Raw genomic sequence first — 16,104 nt, forward strand, 5'->3', positions numbered from 1 at the left:
ATTTAATGTCGATTTCATGCAGTGTAGGCTGTTGCGCTTACAGATGCCTTGTTAAAGAACTTTGGGGAGATAACGTTACTAAAATATTCCAAAATGAAATGTGAAATTTATTGTTAAAAACGGGGAAAAAATAAAAATCTGAAAGCTTTCAGATTTTATATTACGCCCAAAGGGTCTTTTTTTTAAGCGTTTTGTGTGTTGCCTTTATTTATTAAATATCATATTCTTTGCACTTAAATCATAAATTTCAGTTCAACAGCATTATCACAAACATAAAACATTTAAAAAGAGCATATCTTTAAAATTTCAACCATAGAGTCTCGCGCGCTGGAGATAATTTTCTTTTCTTTTTTTATTTTTACAGTGTTGCCATTGCTCGCTTTGAAATCGTTGAGTTCGTTAATCAAAAATTCATGAAAGTTTTACAAAATATGAAATAGATAGTAAAACAAATTCCAGATTTGTACTTCCGGATGCCCATATTCCAGTGGAGGACTACGTTATTCAAAATTTTGATGTCTCTAGGTAGCGTTGTTTTTTCGCAATGCGAGAAACATACGTACATTTATGCAAAATTTTCATTATTTAATTTATTTAAATATAATGCAGGGCTCTAATATTTGTGGCAACAATTTGAAAAATGAAACGCTGTTTTATAGTGAACCGACGCAAAATACCAAAGCGAAATTAATAGCCCTTCAGCCCTTCTGAGTTAACGCCGTTTCGGCTAAAAAGTGTTATAATCAGAAGATAGCAATTCCATAGTTTAATACTGAGAAATTGTGCGATTTTATGAAGAAAGCCTGTCCATTCTTAATCAACAATGCTTCGTTTTTGTTTAATTCATGAGGGCATGTTTTATTCATTTATGTACAGCAATAAAACTACAATATTTCTCTTATATATTTTCATTATAGATCATATTTACTCGAAAATAAGACACCCTGTAATATAAGACAGTCCTTTTTAGATTAATTTAAAAAGATGTGCAGGTTATGTGAGACGAAAAGCATAAATATATATATATAATTCCTACTTCATTAGTAAAATTGAGAATGTTATTAGAATATAGCATATATCTAATGATAAAATTATGCAAGTATTTTAATTAACGCTTGAAAGGAAGTGTTTTTATTTTCATTACTACTTTATTGAATTTCATTGTTATTGTATTCAATGAAATCTTGTCAAGATGAAAAGTTGTTACCATGACGATGTATAGAGGAGAACTAGGGGAAGTAACTATGCTATCTACCTTTCGAAAATGAAGCAGTATTGTGGCCATGTTGGAAGCAAGTGGCGGCCATGTTGCATAGCTTCGTACGTGGCAGGAAGCAAGTAAAATGGTGCACAAACTTCGATTAGGAGATGTGTGAGCAACCGTATGATAAATTTATTTCTAAATGCATTGGAACTGTTGTGCATCTTTTTTTGCCGGTGCATTTGAAGATTTGCTTATTCTTACCTTTCTACTAGTTGTGTTTTGCTTTTTTAAATTCTCATCCGTGGCTGTAGATAAAGTTGGTATGAAAATACGTTGCTATAATTGGCATGAAAGTAATGTAAGTTAAAATTAATGTTTTTAATTTTAACAGTACGCAATATTTATTATTTTGGGAGAATGGTAATTAATTGTTTTTCCCCAATTAGCGATAAAATCGCGTCCGTGCAACTAGAGATGCGAGAAACAATACGTTGTTGCCAATTGAGGATGCATAAGTTTTTTTCATTTATTGTCAATATCATTTTAAAAAGTGAATCGAAACTTTTTTTTAATATTTTTTATTTATTTATTTATTTATTTATTATTGTACATTTTGCAACAGTTGTTGCTGTATACCGTAAGCGTGATAGATGAAACACATTTCTAATATATATGATATATTGCTTGCAAGATTTCTAATTTTACTTTATATGTATATTATCATCTACATCCAAAAAGAAATCGAATGGTGAAAAAAGTTAGACTTAAGTATAGAACGTGTAAAAGTTAGATTACGTATTTTATAGAATTTTTTTTTTTAATTTAAAAATACAAAAACTGAAATCTTTGCATCATTTAAAACATTTTTGTAATGATAATGGCTACGAAGTTTTAAGATTTCAAATCAGTTTTGTTAATTATGGTCATATTTTTATGCAATATTTTTTTAACTCTTGTTTTAATGTACTATGAAATATGAGCTTCTTGTAATTGATTTAAATCAACAGTAGAAAGGATTGATTTGTTTTAACAGATTCTAATAACTCCAGTTTTTAACAATTTTTATCTTATTTTATTATTTCGGTCCCGCCCTCCTTTTTATCTGTAGTAGTATTCCCCCCTCTCAGATTTTCACGATATAGCTACCCTCTCCGCCATCCCCCTAAAAGCGAAATCATCATGTGTTGAGTTCTTTAGCCCAGAGGAACGTTAATCCGAAAGGGCTGTTAGTCTCAAAACGGGATTTTACGTTGAATCGCTGTAAAAGTCTGAACTACTTTTCAAATTGTTGCCACCAAATATTATCGCCTAGTATTATATTTAAGGAAATTAAATAATGAAGAATTTGCATGAATGTATGCATGTTTTCCGCATTGTGAAAACACAACGGTACCTAGAGCCATCAAATTTTGAATAACGTAATCCTCCACCCAGATCTGACAGTTGGAAACCCAAATTTAGAATTTTTAATTTGTTTTATTGTGTATTTCATATTTTGTCAAACTTTAACGAATTTTTGATTAACAAACTCAATGATTATAAAGCGAGCAACACTACAGGAAAAAACATTTTTATGTCCAGCACGCGAGACTGTCGGAAATTCTAAAGATATGCTGTTTGTAAATATTTTCAGCCCAAATGCTCTCGAAACGGGCATCTGTATGTAAATGAAAAAAACGCACCTTTGGTCATAATATAAAATGTGAAAGCTTTCAGTTTTGTTTTTTAGAACAAGGATATATTGATAGACAGTTACTTTTGTTCAGTAGTCATGAACATATGATACATTCCCAATCTGGGAAATAACAGCCCAGACATTTCGTTATTCATAACTCTTGTCGCTTTACGAGCGGAAGCGGAAGGAAATCGAAAGTGCGCTAATGAAAGTTGAGTTTCATTTCCTCTTGACTGTCGCTGCCGCAATCGTGTCACGAGAGTTATATGTGAATTATGGGAGTGCCTTTTGTGTACGACGTTTAACCCCAATTGAATCGATAATAGACGCTTTTATTGACACTAATGCATCTTCTGAAAGGAACGCGTATCTTACATTTTATCTGACATTATAACTAGACAATGCTTAATTGCATAGAAACGGGACGATATTGCCGACCGTCATAAAAATATAGTTTTGCGCAGACAAATAAGATTGGTAAGTATTCAAATATTTCTTTGCGCACTGTTATGTGTAGAATTTGTTCTTCTAAATAAGAAGTATGTGAGTGGGCAGTTTACCTACATTATAGGACTGTCTGTTGAATCAGGTTGAAAGGATGTGTGGATTTTTTAAATCGTATATTTCGCTTCGTTTAATTCAATTAATTTATCTCCATTCACATTATATAGTCACAAAATGGTAATGGTGTTTGTTATCCAAGTTATACGTAATGTTGTTTGTGCATTCTGAATCATGCAAACGCTATTTCATGGATCAATTGCGCATTCTATGTGCAAGAAGCAGCTGAATTGAATAAAGATATTAGTCATCTAATGGCCCAAATTTCAAATATATTCCCAATTTTTGAAAGTCCGAAAATTGGACGAAGAGAGCGACTTGAAACATTCGTAAATTTTTATAAGAGCAAATGCCACACCTGCTTCCTTGTTATCACGTGCCTTTTTTATTCCCTCCCTCTTCTATTTGCCAGGAGCATGCAAAACACAGATAAGTTGCAGAACGACGAAATTGCTTTATATAATATTCTTATTGGCAGAAAGTGGTTATTTCTGTTTACTTTCTGAGAAAATTTGACATAACAACAATTAACAGGAAAAGAAAAGAGGGGGGGTTAAATAAAGTACTGAGAAAGAGTTTTCTGTGAAAGGCAATTGTAAGAGTATGGAAAAATTCTGAGGATATTCAGATTTCGCTTGCAGCTGTGTATTTTTGAATGTCGTACCTTCTTTGTGCGCTGTAAGAAATTATAGGTATTGTTTTTCACTTAGCACCCTGTTATAACGGATGGATGAGGTATGAGAAATAAGGAAAAAAAAAAAAATTAGAAGCAGCATTTTGTAAGTGTTGCCACTCGGCGCGAAAAGACCTTCAATTGAAATCTTACTCGCGTTTGCCCATAGCGAATTCTCAGAGTGTTGCCATTCACAAAGTATAAGCTCTTTAATTAGTCTGCTAATAATAAACAAACCAAGCGATTCAAAAGCAATGCTGACACTGCGTGGAACAAGATCCAGTGAATACTTTAATTTATCATCCAGACGCTGTAAAAGTATCCCGTTCTCATTGTATTGCCATTCGGCAGAACATAAGATATTCGTTTATCTTTCAGATGTAATCTGACTATTCTTGATTAATAATCTGGACGATTTAAAAATAGTAAATTTTAAAATAGTAATTTAAATCTTTATTTCACTTTTAATATAATATGCCTAATATTAAAGTGTTTTTAATTTACATTAAAGTGTATTACACATTTTTACATTAAAGTGTATTTACATTATGTAATAATCATTATAATTATTTGCGGCTTCATCTTAATTAATAAAAGAGTTTCTAACGCTATAAATTACATATTGGGTACAGAATTGTCTTTTAAATTTTTCTACATTTTGAATTAAAAATATATTTAATGTTAAATTTTCAAGGATTTAAATTGTAGTCTGAACTCTTCAGATTGCAATTTAGTTATTGTTTTTATTACAATTATATGATTATTTTTGCGGTATCCTAAAATCTCATACAATCATGTATTTCTCTGCCTATCTACTAATATGGTGCAAAAGACAAATTAGCTATGTAGTTGGCCAGGAAGGCGTAAAAGTAGCTTATCATGGATAACTACCATGCTGCTCTGAATGCAGCTTTATCATCCCCTTTCCTGTATTCTACCCTGCGGTGGCGGGTTATACAGGTAGTTTATTGTTGTAATTTGTTAAAGCTGTTTCATCGGAAGTATTAATATTAACTGATGGAGTTACCACATCTAACGACGCTCAGTGCTAGAAGAAACTTTTGCGCAAAAGGAATTTCTCACAGCATTAGTTTAAATGGTTCTTCACTCAAAAAAACCTTTCTTGGAAGCTGTGTTTCTGGCTACGAAAGGCAAGTAAAGTGTTTTAAGTGAATTTTTGCGGTCATTTTGACCATCCTTGGTTCTAATGGTAAAGATTCCTGTTTCTTGTAATCATATTAGTATGTAGTAGTACGTGCGAATCATATTAGTATGTAGTAGTACGTGCGTTATTAAGGTTTGTGATATAGCACGTAAACCATATGGAAATGTTTTATGAGCATTTTGACCATTCCTGATTCTGAAGATAATAATTGCTGATTCTTATAATGATAATTCCTGATCTCTTTATAACTATATGCGTATTAATGTGTGTTAAGAACATTGGTGGTATAAATTCTGTATGTCATTGATTGTAGAACCTCGTTAATGCAAATTTTGAAGTAACGAAATTAAAAAATGAGCTATTGCTGTTTAATTTTAGTTCCCCCCTCTAATAAATCAGTGGGCAGAATAAAATCGTCACTTAAACTCTTAAGAATTGCGGAAGACTGTATATTTTTTCTTGGAGCATTAATGCAGTATTACTTACTAGAGTTAACTTAAATTAATAATTTACTACTCGAAGGTACTGAGAAATACTGTTTGTAGAGTACTTTCTCAGCTGGCATGTAGCCAGCCTGTTGTGCCGTCTGGAACTGAAACCAGTACCGGACTATTGATGTGAAGTGCTTTTATCCGACTTGGGCATCGATGTCTTGTTGATGATAAAATCTAAACATCTTGGCCTTAAGTAAATTAAGACTTTTTCCCGTTTTCCCTTTCCCCTTTCCGTTTTCAAAAAAAGCTTCTGATATTTTTTTTTTTTTTTTTTTTTTTTTTTTTTTTTTTTGATTCGTTGAAAATTATTTTTTGATTACTATTTATCTAGAAGAAAAGTAGACCGCGCTAAAGTTTGTTGAAATGTGTAGAGCAAGTTTGTAATGGTGTTTTAAAGGGAATGATACCATAAAAAATGCAGAAGGAAAAAGATAAAAAAGTAAAGTAAACGAAAAAGGAGGAGGAAAAGAGATTTCTGTCAAGTTTTGATTAAATAAATGAAAATGTTTTGTAAAATTGTAATTAAACGCTAATTAATTTTGTCCGATAATTTTATAAGGTAACCCTTCTTTCCGCGTGCCTTTGTGATGTAATTGGAAGCATATTCGACACGTATTCGAGAGATCCAGAGTTCGAGTCCCGACAATGACATTGCTCATTTTTCACGTCTCCTGCTTTAAAGAAAGAAAGAAAAAAAAAAAAAAAAAAAGACTAATTACTGTACAAGTGCCGCCCGAACTAAAAAGTGGTAGACGATAATTCGTTAGCTCCAGGATTTGGTGACTGGGCCCTCCCCAATCGCCCTTTAAAAGGGGGAATATGTAAGGTATTATCTCCTTCCTTTCCGCATTCCTTCCTGGTGTAATTGCAAGTAGACTCGACACGTATTCGAGTCCCAGCGAGGGCCGGTGATTTCCGTTGTTATCGAGCCTTTAGCATCAGAAAAGTTTCATTATTTTTATGACGCGTGGAAAATTCTTTTCTCAAAATAGGAAGTGTTGCAAATCAGTGTTCATTTGCAGTGGGAGAGTGTGCTCTGAAGGCCACGATGATGTAAAAATGAAGGTGTGACTAGGGCATCCTCATCGTGACGTCAGAACATCGTGATAACATTACTGATTTCGTCTGTAATGAAAGTATATTTGATTGTAGAGAAGTCATCGTGACGTCATAACGGATAGCAGTACTGATTTCTTCTGTAATAAAAGTGTATTTGACTGTAGATACAGAGGTAAAATTAATTTTTAAAAAAATGAAAATTTACATGAATTATTGAGCAAAATTTGAAGTTTCATTTAAATATTTGTTCCGTCTGGCTCTTAAACTAGTGCATTTTCAGAATTAAATTAAATATTCATTTTCATGAAATCTAAACTGAATTAAGAGATTCTGAATAAAATGCACAAGACTGATAATTTTAAAATTAATTATGTTCAGGTTTTGAAGTATAATTGCAGTGTATTCCTTAACAGTTTCAAAGCTAAAAAAAATGAGTATTTTTCCCATCGGGGAAGGGGGGTTGTATAAAGTTCCATTGCATGCGATTGAGAAAATACAAGGAATAATGTGTTTGCCGCACAGCATTTTTATATACCCATTGCAGGTGTTGTGTTAGCTATGTAGCGGTATTTCCTACGCAGAAGCAAAAAATGTTCCTAAAAGGAATCGATGAAAAGGAGTATATTTATGTTTTTCGTGAGTTCCCAACGCTAGTCATTATCGGAAGAACATTACTTTCAGAAAGAGATATATGCCATCCGCATACGCAACATTACACGTTCAGAGAGAGTTCTGTAGATACTCCTTCCTCCTTATTGTAGTACTTCAACCCTTCTTCAGAAAGTGAAACTGTATTTGGCGACCGTTTTCTGTCGCCGTGTTGGCGAGTAATTTCGGTTGCGGCAACCTTTATTACCTCTACGACAACAGAATTTCATCGGTCTTCTGCGTGCGGAGCTTCACAACCGTCAACTTCCCGTGAAAACGCGGGGATAAAAGTCTTTGGAGCGGCTCTCAGGATCTCTTGTGCAACTTTCGAAAAATGTTAAAATAATTTTGCCTTTTACCCGTAAGTGGTATTGTTGTGTTTGCGACGCAGATATTCAGATCGGCTTTTGTGATGGGATGGTTTCCATAGCAACCACCCCAAAAAAATGAACTCGTAAAGTCTTGGAGAAGTGTTTTGTCAACTTTTTTCATAACGCTCGGTAACTAATTTTTCTATTGGATAAATGAGGCATATGCGGGTTTGTGATTTTTAAACGCCTATTGGAAATTTTGATGATTGAGAAGAATTAAAACTCGACGATGTTTTGGATTAATTTTTCACTTTGGAATCGCGGTGAGTATTTCTTTCTGTTATTAATTTCGATTAAATTATTATTTTTTTTCTGTAGTAATTATTTCCATTTAAAATTTTAAGGTTTATTTCGCACATATTTTAAATTATTTTATTTTTATATTATGAATTTTTTCCAACTTATACTGCATTTATAAATTTATAATAAATACTAAACTTCTGAACCTAGGTGATTTTTAAGACTGCTGTATTTTTTATTTATTTGGCTTGAGTAACATATAAAAAAAATTAGGACGACTAATAATTATTAAGAACCGCCCAGGCGGTATGGTGGTTAGGGAAGCCTGACTGCGATACCAAAGGGGCCCGAATCTTCGAATCTCGGAGAAGGCATTGGATGTAAAATTGTCTGTCCCTTCATAGGATCCCTTCATAGGATCCCTTCATAGGAGGTAACGGTGACCGCCTATTGGGTGCCTCCATTATAAAATGACCACCAATTCTGGCCTTAGTAGTGGCCAATGCCGTTATGGGCAAGAAGTGCCCGCCATTCGGAAAAACAATAATAATAATTATTATTAAGATATTTAATAAAAAAGTGTGTATATCAAGCAGCTGCTTTATGATTGTCACATTTTAGATGAACGAAAAAGTTATGTAATTAATAAATCAGAAGTAAAATAATTAATTAATGCAATTTTTTTACATTAAATGATGTTCATTTTTCAACTATGCAGAAGATTTTTTTATTATTATATTAAAATTTAATTACTCATTTTATACCCCTGTATGTAGGTAGGTATATCAAGCGATAATAGGGCTGTGAATTGTAATTAAATTAATTATTTTTTCGGGAATAGCTTGTCGTCTTATCATCTCCTCATCCTCTTTGGTATATGTAGGAGGTTGTGGAATTTCTGTTTCAGTTTAAGTAGAAGTAAGTTCTGGAACTTAAAATTGCAAATTTTTGCACACGATTTGCTTCAAGAAATTTGATCATAAATTAATTTTATTTGTGTGTGTGCTTTATTATGATGGTCTTACATTGCAATTTATAAAACTCGGAACCACACAGATGTATATATACGAATTCCTATTTTGTCTGCTGACACAAAAAATTAAAAATTCTAAGTTGCAGTCTCAGGATATTAAAAATGTATCTTCATTTATTTCCAGAAAGTTTGTTTAAGTAAAAAGTAAAATTATTTATTTCCGATATTTAGCGAAGATTTAACAGCAGGTGATATTAATGAATTGATAAAATAATAATTATTTTTAAAAATAACCGTAAAGTTCTTTTACCTCAAACCAAATGAATTTTAAAAAGAAGTCTCAAAGCTTTCACATTTTATATTACGCCCAAAGACGCGTTTTTTTTAACGATTTGTTTGTTACCTTTATTTATTAAATATCTTCTTCGCACTTAAACTAAAAAATTCATTTCAACAGCAATATCACAAAATAATTTAAAAAGAGTATATCTTTAAAATTTCCGATGCACAGTCTGGAGATAATTTTTTTTTTTTTTTTTTTTCTTCTTTTTTCTTCCGCATAGTAAGTGTTCCCATTGCTTGTTTTAAAATCCTTGAGTTTGTTAATGAAAAATTCGTTAAAGTTTTATAAAATGTGAAATCGATAATAAAACAAATTCCAAATTTGGGCTTCTAGATGTCCATATTCGAGTGGAGGACTACGTTATTCAAAATTTGATGTCTCTAGGTATTTTCAGAGTGCGAGAAACATACATTCATGCAGATTCTTCATTTATTTAATTTCTTAAATATGGTGGCAACAATTTAAAAAGTAATTCGCCGTTTATAGTGAACTAGCAGCTTTGCCAGCCTTTGTCTGGCTTTTAAATGTACCGGGAAAATGGCTGAAGGAAACACCAAACGTTAAATTTAAAAACTGCGTAGAATTTTACTCTGCAGAACAACTTCATAAAAAAAAGTTATTACGTATAACAAAATTACAACGAAATAAGCAATATCCCTTAATACAAATATTAATTATCCTAATAAATAAATTAATTAACTTTCCTTTGCAAAATCTTAAGAATTCAAATGGTATAAAGGAGGTTAAGAACTTTGTTTCCTAAAAAAATCACTCAAAACTTTTCACTATCTTAAAAACAGTGAAATGAGCAATAAATAACATAAAAGAATACAAAAAACAAAAAATTCTGAAAAGCAAAGTATAATCAATGATATTTTATCTGATATTTTCAAGAGAAAAAAATTACAATGAAATAAGCTATATCACTTAATACAACTATAAGTTATCCTAATAAAAAAATTAACCAACTTTCCGTTGAAGAAAAAAAATCATGCAAAACTTTTCAATATCTTACAAATAGTGAAATAAGCAAAAAATAACATGAAAGAAACTCAAAAAACAAAAAATTCCGCGCAGAATTTTACTCTGCAGAACAACTTTATCAATAAATAAATAAATAAATAAATAAAAATGTATTATATACATAAAAAAAATGACAATGAACTATACCAATCTCTTAAAAACAGTGCCATAAGAAATACGATGAAAAATTGTTTCCAAATCCATATTTCTAAAAGAATGAAACTATTCAAAATGATGCAATTTCATGGAAAATCTATCAACAACAATAAGAAAGGAAAATTGTTGCCAAAATCACATTTTTAAAGATGTTGAGATATGAGAAGTGTACTCGGAAGCTTCATTTAATTTTTTTTTTTTTTTTAAATACAAAATATCATTTTTCCAAAATTCTTTTTGTAAAAGCAGTCCCAAGGATGAAAGTTTAACATGTCCAAAAACCAAAAAAAATAAACTGTACATTTTTAAAAACAAACTTTTTTAGAAAAAATCCTCTTGAAAAGGTGTTAAGCTGACTTTGTTAAATAAATTCGTATTTAATCTATTTATTGAAAAACGAAATTTATTTTAAGTTCGTAAAACAGCTAAGTGCCGACGTTTCATGATGATGTGAAAATGTAGTGTGTAGAGTAAAATCTCGTTTTCCCATAGCCCATTATGCCTCAAAATGACGCGATTTCGTCACAAAACATAAAATAAAAAAAATTCTAAATCAAATTTCGAAAAAAATCGCTTCGAGGTGCACTGGCTCTTGTCTAGATGCACCTATGTACCAAATTTCGTAGCCGTGGGTCTATTAGCTTACGCGCAGCGCGAACGTAAGACACGCACACACACACACACACAGACAGACTCTTTCTTTTATTATATGTAGAGATTAGTAGATTTATAACTTTAGACGTTTTTTGATCGCAGTCTTCGTAGTAAGTTTGTTAAGATTGCTCCTTAACGTAAAATTCCTTCACGTAATTTTTTTTTTTTTTTTTTTTTTTTGAAAGAATGAACGAATTTGATTCCTTTCCTTAAAAAAAAGTCATTTCATCTCGAACTGCAATCTTAAATCTTAAGACTATTGGAATGTATATATATTTATTTAAAAAAAAAAAATTGATATAAAAAAGTATCCATAAGGAAGTTTACTGAGTTAATGAAATCCTCTTTGTGCACATGATGAGTATTCATACGAAGCGTAGCAATAGTAATAGCATTCATGTGAAGTATTCGAAAAAGATTGCCGTTGGCTTTGTTCAATTGGGTATTTAATTCTAGGTATATAATTTTGATTTCTAATTTTCTTGAAATATATCAAAGACTTATGGCAACAGTTTCATAAGCCTATTCATAGAAATTTTCTTAAAAATAAAACCTAATTTATTACTTGGTTCTCATTTAAAAAAATAGTAAATTATATGATGTGCTTTAATGAGTTATAAATTAAAATTTCCTTATCTTTAGGGAAGAAATTATTTGAGATATGCTTAATAAATATTTTCAAGGGGCCGGCTGCAAATTAGTAATTCTATTCAATCCTGTAATACCAAGACGGGAACTTTGTGTTATGCAGCTGCTACCTAAATTGATGACAAAAGAACCAGAAATTCGTCCTGGAGTACCTCGACAGATTTTGTTCTCTGGGTAGTATTTAGCTAAATGAAATGTTTGTTCCTTGGATTGAATTCTTTAGCTTATTGTAATGAAATTGGAAGTACGTGTCTGGAATTAATATTTAAAAGAAAAAAATCATAGATATCTTTTTGAGCTCATTGCATAATTATCTGTCATTAAACAAGCAGTTTGAGTCGTGAATTGTTTGGCGATTCCTTGTTTTTCCCAAACTTGTAAATGCAAGAAGAGTTTCTTACAAACCTACTGCCAAATCATATGTCGTTTAACTGTTGACGTCACTTTATATGGTCTTAGAGCTTTACTTATCTTTGCTGCGCAGACACCATAATTCCCTCTGTTGATTATAGATAACCTTGAAGAAAAATTCTGCCAAATATCTAACCGACCGAAGATAGTCTTTCATCCATCATTCTAGTTTGTTTGCTATTATCCAGTTTCCCACCTGTCATTCTGAGTTTGTTGACTATTATGGCCGTGTTGTCTCGATACTACCTGCTATTGCCATTTAACTGCGTAAAAGACGAGAGTTATTTATTTATTATTATTTTTTTTAAGTGGGCGGACGCTTTATTTAATAGCCGTTGCCTTGTGCCTCTAGAAGTGGTCGGAAGTGGTGACCATTTTATTATGGAAACACCTAATAGGTGGCCACCGTTGTCTCCTATGAAGGGAGGGACATTTACAACCACGCCTTCTCTGGGATTCGAACCCGGGACCATTACTACGGCAATCGGGGTACCAGCTGGGCAACATACAAGAGTTAATATGTTCCATTTTTTAGGAAAAATTTTTATGGCTCTTAGAGAGGGAAAAAAAAAAGTTCTACCAGGATAACTCGTCGTTATGTGATAAATATTCCATTGTTCACATTTTCAGTGTGTTAGAATTCGGTACAAAGATGTCGATTTTTTTTATTACTTTCAGAACGCCTTCGGCAATGAATTATTCCCATAGCCTGGTTATCAAGAGATGTAAAATGCAATACCTATCCGCGGATAGCTCGGACATGATTGGTAATCTGCCAGAATACTTACAATTATCTGTCAAAGAGTGTCAGCTAGAAAACGCTTTTAACAACGTAGACTCACACTGGATGTTAAAACCATCTTTTCTCAGTATTTTCTTTCCTTCTTTAACTAATACATTGGCTCTAACCCTCACCGATGTCTAATTTCTTGATTTAAGAAAAGGAAAGCAAAAGTTTTCCCATTTGAGAGTTGATTTGCTATACGATTTGGAGAAATTTAGTGATTTCGTGTGAATTTCAAATATGTAAATAGCGAGATATTTTTTAAAGGGAAAAAATAAAATCTCAGCGAACGAAGACAATCCTCCATCCATCATACTAGTTTCTTTGTTTGCAGTGCTGGATACGTTTTATTAAAATATTTTTAATGGTTAAAGTAATGATTAAAATATTAGTTAATCAAGCAGTTAACTTTAAAAATTAACGTCCTGTTCTGAAATAAAAACAAAACTCTTGCGCAGAAAGTGCAGCATATGAACAGCCAATATTCTATAATCTTGATATTCTCTTGATATTCTATAATCTAAGAACTTAGGACCCACAAATCGGCAATAGCCTCCTTCTTTGTGCGAACTTTGTCTCTCTGCCATAACGTTTTGAACGCATAAACTAATATTGTTATTACATAAAGCACTTTTTTGAAATGTTAATAACAATAGCAATAACAGAAGTCTATTAAATAAAAAATGCTTTTCATTCGTCCCATAAGCACTCCAGATTTTGAAAATTGAAGTTTCTAGAGTTTCAATCATTTAACACTTAATTAGCTAATGGATGGGGGATCTGCTAAAGAAGTTATCAGGGGTAAAAAAGATGAAAAAAAATATCATTTTTCTTACGTAAACTTTTACCTTTTAATCCTAATATTGTCAACAGAAACCCCGCAAAAAGGGCATTACCTTCTTGTCAGATTAATCAGCAAGATAAACTACCACCCCTCTTAGTATAAAGTTGCTCACCACCCTCATAAAAAAAAATTTGAATGCGAGTCGTACGCCATTGGTCGCGTACGATGCAGGGTTATTGATAGTGTTCGAAAAAGCCGACGAATGACGGTGGAGTTCCATGATACACTGCGGGTGAATCGGGCATTTTTACCCGGTTCGATAAAGTGCCCGAAATAAACTTTGCGGAAGTTAATTCCAACGCTTGCGGTCCTGCAAGACTTTTTTTTTTTTTTTTTTTTAACCCCCGAGAAATAATTGAACTGATAAACATTTGGCGCTGTTGTGAAAGATCTAATGCTACTGTCTGCATGCATGGAAGCTTATTTTCCTAATTAAAATATTATTTTGTTTTGGGTTGGATGAGCTTCTCTCGCTTACTTGATTTGAAAGCTTTGTCGTTTGAGGAAACATTTAAGTATATTTTATTAAAACTTTAACGAAATGACAGCAGGAAAATCTGTAGTAGGTTTTTATGTCTTATAGAAATTGTCTCATATTTACATTTTTAGACCTTAGAAATATCCTTTAAAAATTGTTTCAAAAGTTTTGGATCGTTACATTACGTTAATTACAATTATAATATTCCTTTCTATTTGTAAGTATTACACTACATGAAACATTAAGATCTTTAATTTATCTTCCGGTTAATCATGATTAACCAGTTTTCAGAGTGTTGCTATTCGGATGTAGAATTTTTTTTTTTTTTTTTTTTTTTTTTTTTTTTTTTTTTTTTTTGTGCCTGAAGCAGGAGACATGAAAAATGAGCAATGTCCTAGTCGGAATTCGAACCTGGACCTCTCGAATGCACGCCGAATGTGCTACCGTTACACCACGAAGGCATGCAGAAAGGAGGGAGAAAATATCTTAGATACTTCCCCTTTTAAAGGGCGACTGGGGATTAGGGGACCGCCTTTTGATTTCTTAATTAATGCATCTTCAGCTTTACTAGCGTACATTTCTTATCTTAATCCTACAAACTCAGTAAATATTTTACCTATGCTTTTCATGTTTCATTTTTCCTAATTCTTTTTTATTTTTTAAAGGTATATCTGTTTTCTTTAAAATAATCTGATGTATCAAAATAATCAATCATACCTTTTTGCATCTTCATAAAAATCATCTATTTTAATATCGTATGTTAAATTATCTGTATCCATATAAAGTTATGTAACGTCTTTATATTTTGGTTTCGTCGCATTATAATGAAAATGATATATTAAATGTTTTGATAAATCAGAAATACACATTCCTACATAAATCAATTTATTTAATTTTATTTCCGTTTGTTTCATATGAACAGCTACTAGATTTTCACCAAATATTATTCTTTCGCACATGTTTAACAGGATATTTTAAAAACAGTAAACGCATAGTACAATAATTTAGCTCTTTATTTTATTTTTGATTACATGTGGAATTGATATGCATTAAAATACTTGCAGCGTTATGGTATTTATTAAAAATATTCGATCGTTGTATATTATATATGCGATACAAAACCGTTTGGTTTTTCACACCTTCTGACAGACTTATGTTATATAAGAATAAATTTTACCGTTGTATAAGAATTATTGTATACATATGTAGTTTCGTCAGATGTTTGCTGACAGGTACAGTTTGGTTTCTACATAAGAGTTGTCAAACAATAGAACAAAGGAACTTTTCGCGTATTTTTTTCTTTTGCTATGCGATTCAGTATTGTATTATATACCTCGATTTATATCTCATATGTACTCATCGAGTAATTTGTTTTAAGCAACGTTTCTTTCTCGATGCTTGTAGTTGCCGTGTAAGATAGTATTTCTTCTGAAGTGCCATTTCGATCTAACTTTGTCAGAAAATTGGGAAGACCTCATAAATTGCATTCTTACCGCGCAGTTAATGGATAGAGTTGCTAGACTAGACAAATTCGAACCGTGAGGATTCTCGAATCCTTTCTTTAAGAAAAATATAAGATTTAAAAAAAAAAAAAAAAAAAAAAGTATAAATAAATCTGAAAGCTTCCAGATTTTATATTACGCCCAAAGAGTTTTTTTTAACGTTTTGTGTGTTACCTTTGTTTATTAAATATCATGTTT

General features: G+C 31.8%; 1 protein-coding gene across 12 annotated transcripts in view; it reads left to right on the forward strand.

The window, feature by feature from the left end:
* The window catches only part of LOC118190859 (rho guanine nucleotide exchange factor 28-like), a 565,987-nt gene that overhangs the window by 422,363 nt on the left and 127,520 nt on the right, over positions 1-16,104 (forward strand). For 2 of the 12 annotated variants that reach the window (XM_035361644.2, XM_035361645.2), the window contains exon 1: positions 7,715-8,113. The exons of the other annotated variants lie outside the window; for them this stretch is intronic. The gene's annotated coding sequence lies outside the window, so the exon portion shown is untranslated. Of the gene's footprint in view, positions 1-7,714; positions 8,114-16,104 lie in introns of those variants that run through there. 12 annotated transcript variants of the gene reach the window in all.

This window comes from Stegodyphus dumicola, chromosome 6 (assembly GCF_044657685.1).
Source record: "Stegodyphus dumicola isolate Sdum_Otavi_A_Nest chromosome 6, ASM4465768v1".
In the NCBI taxonomy this organism is placed as follows: Eukaryota; Metazoa; Arthropoda; class Arachnida; order Araneae; family Eresidae; genus Stegodyphus; species Stegodyphus dumicola.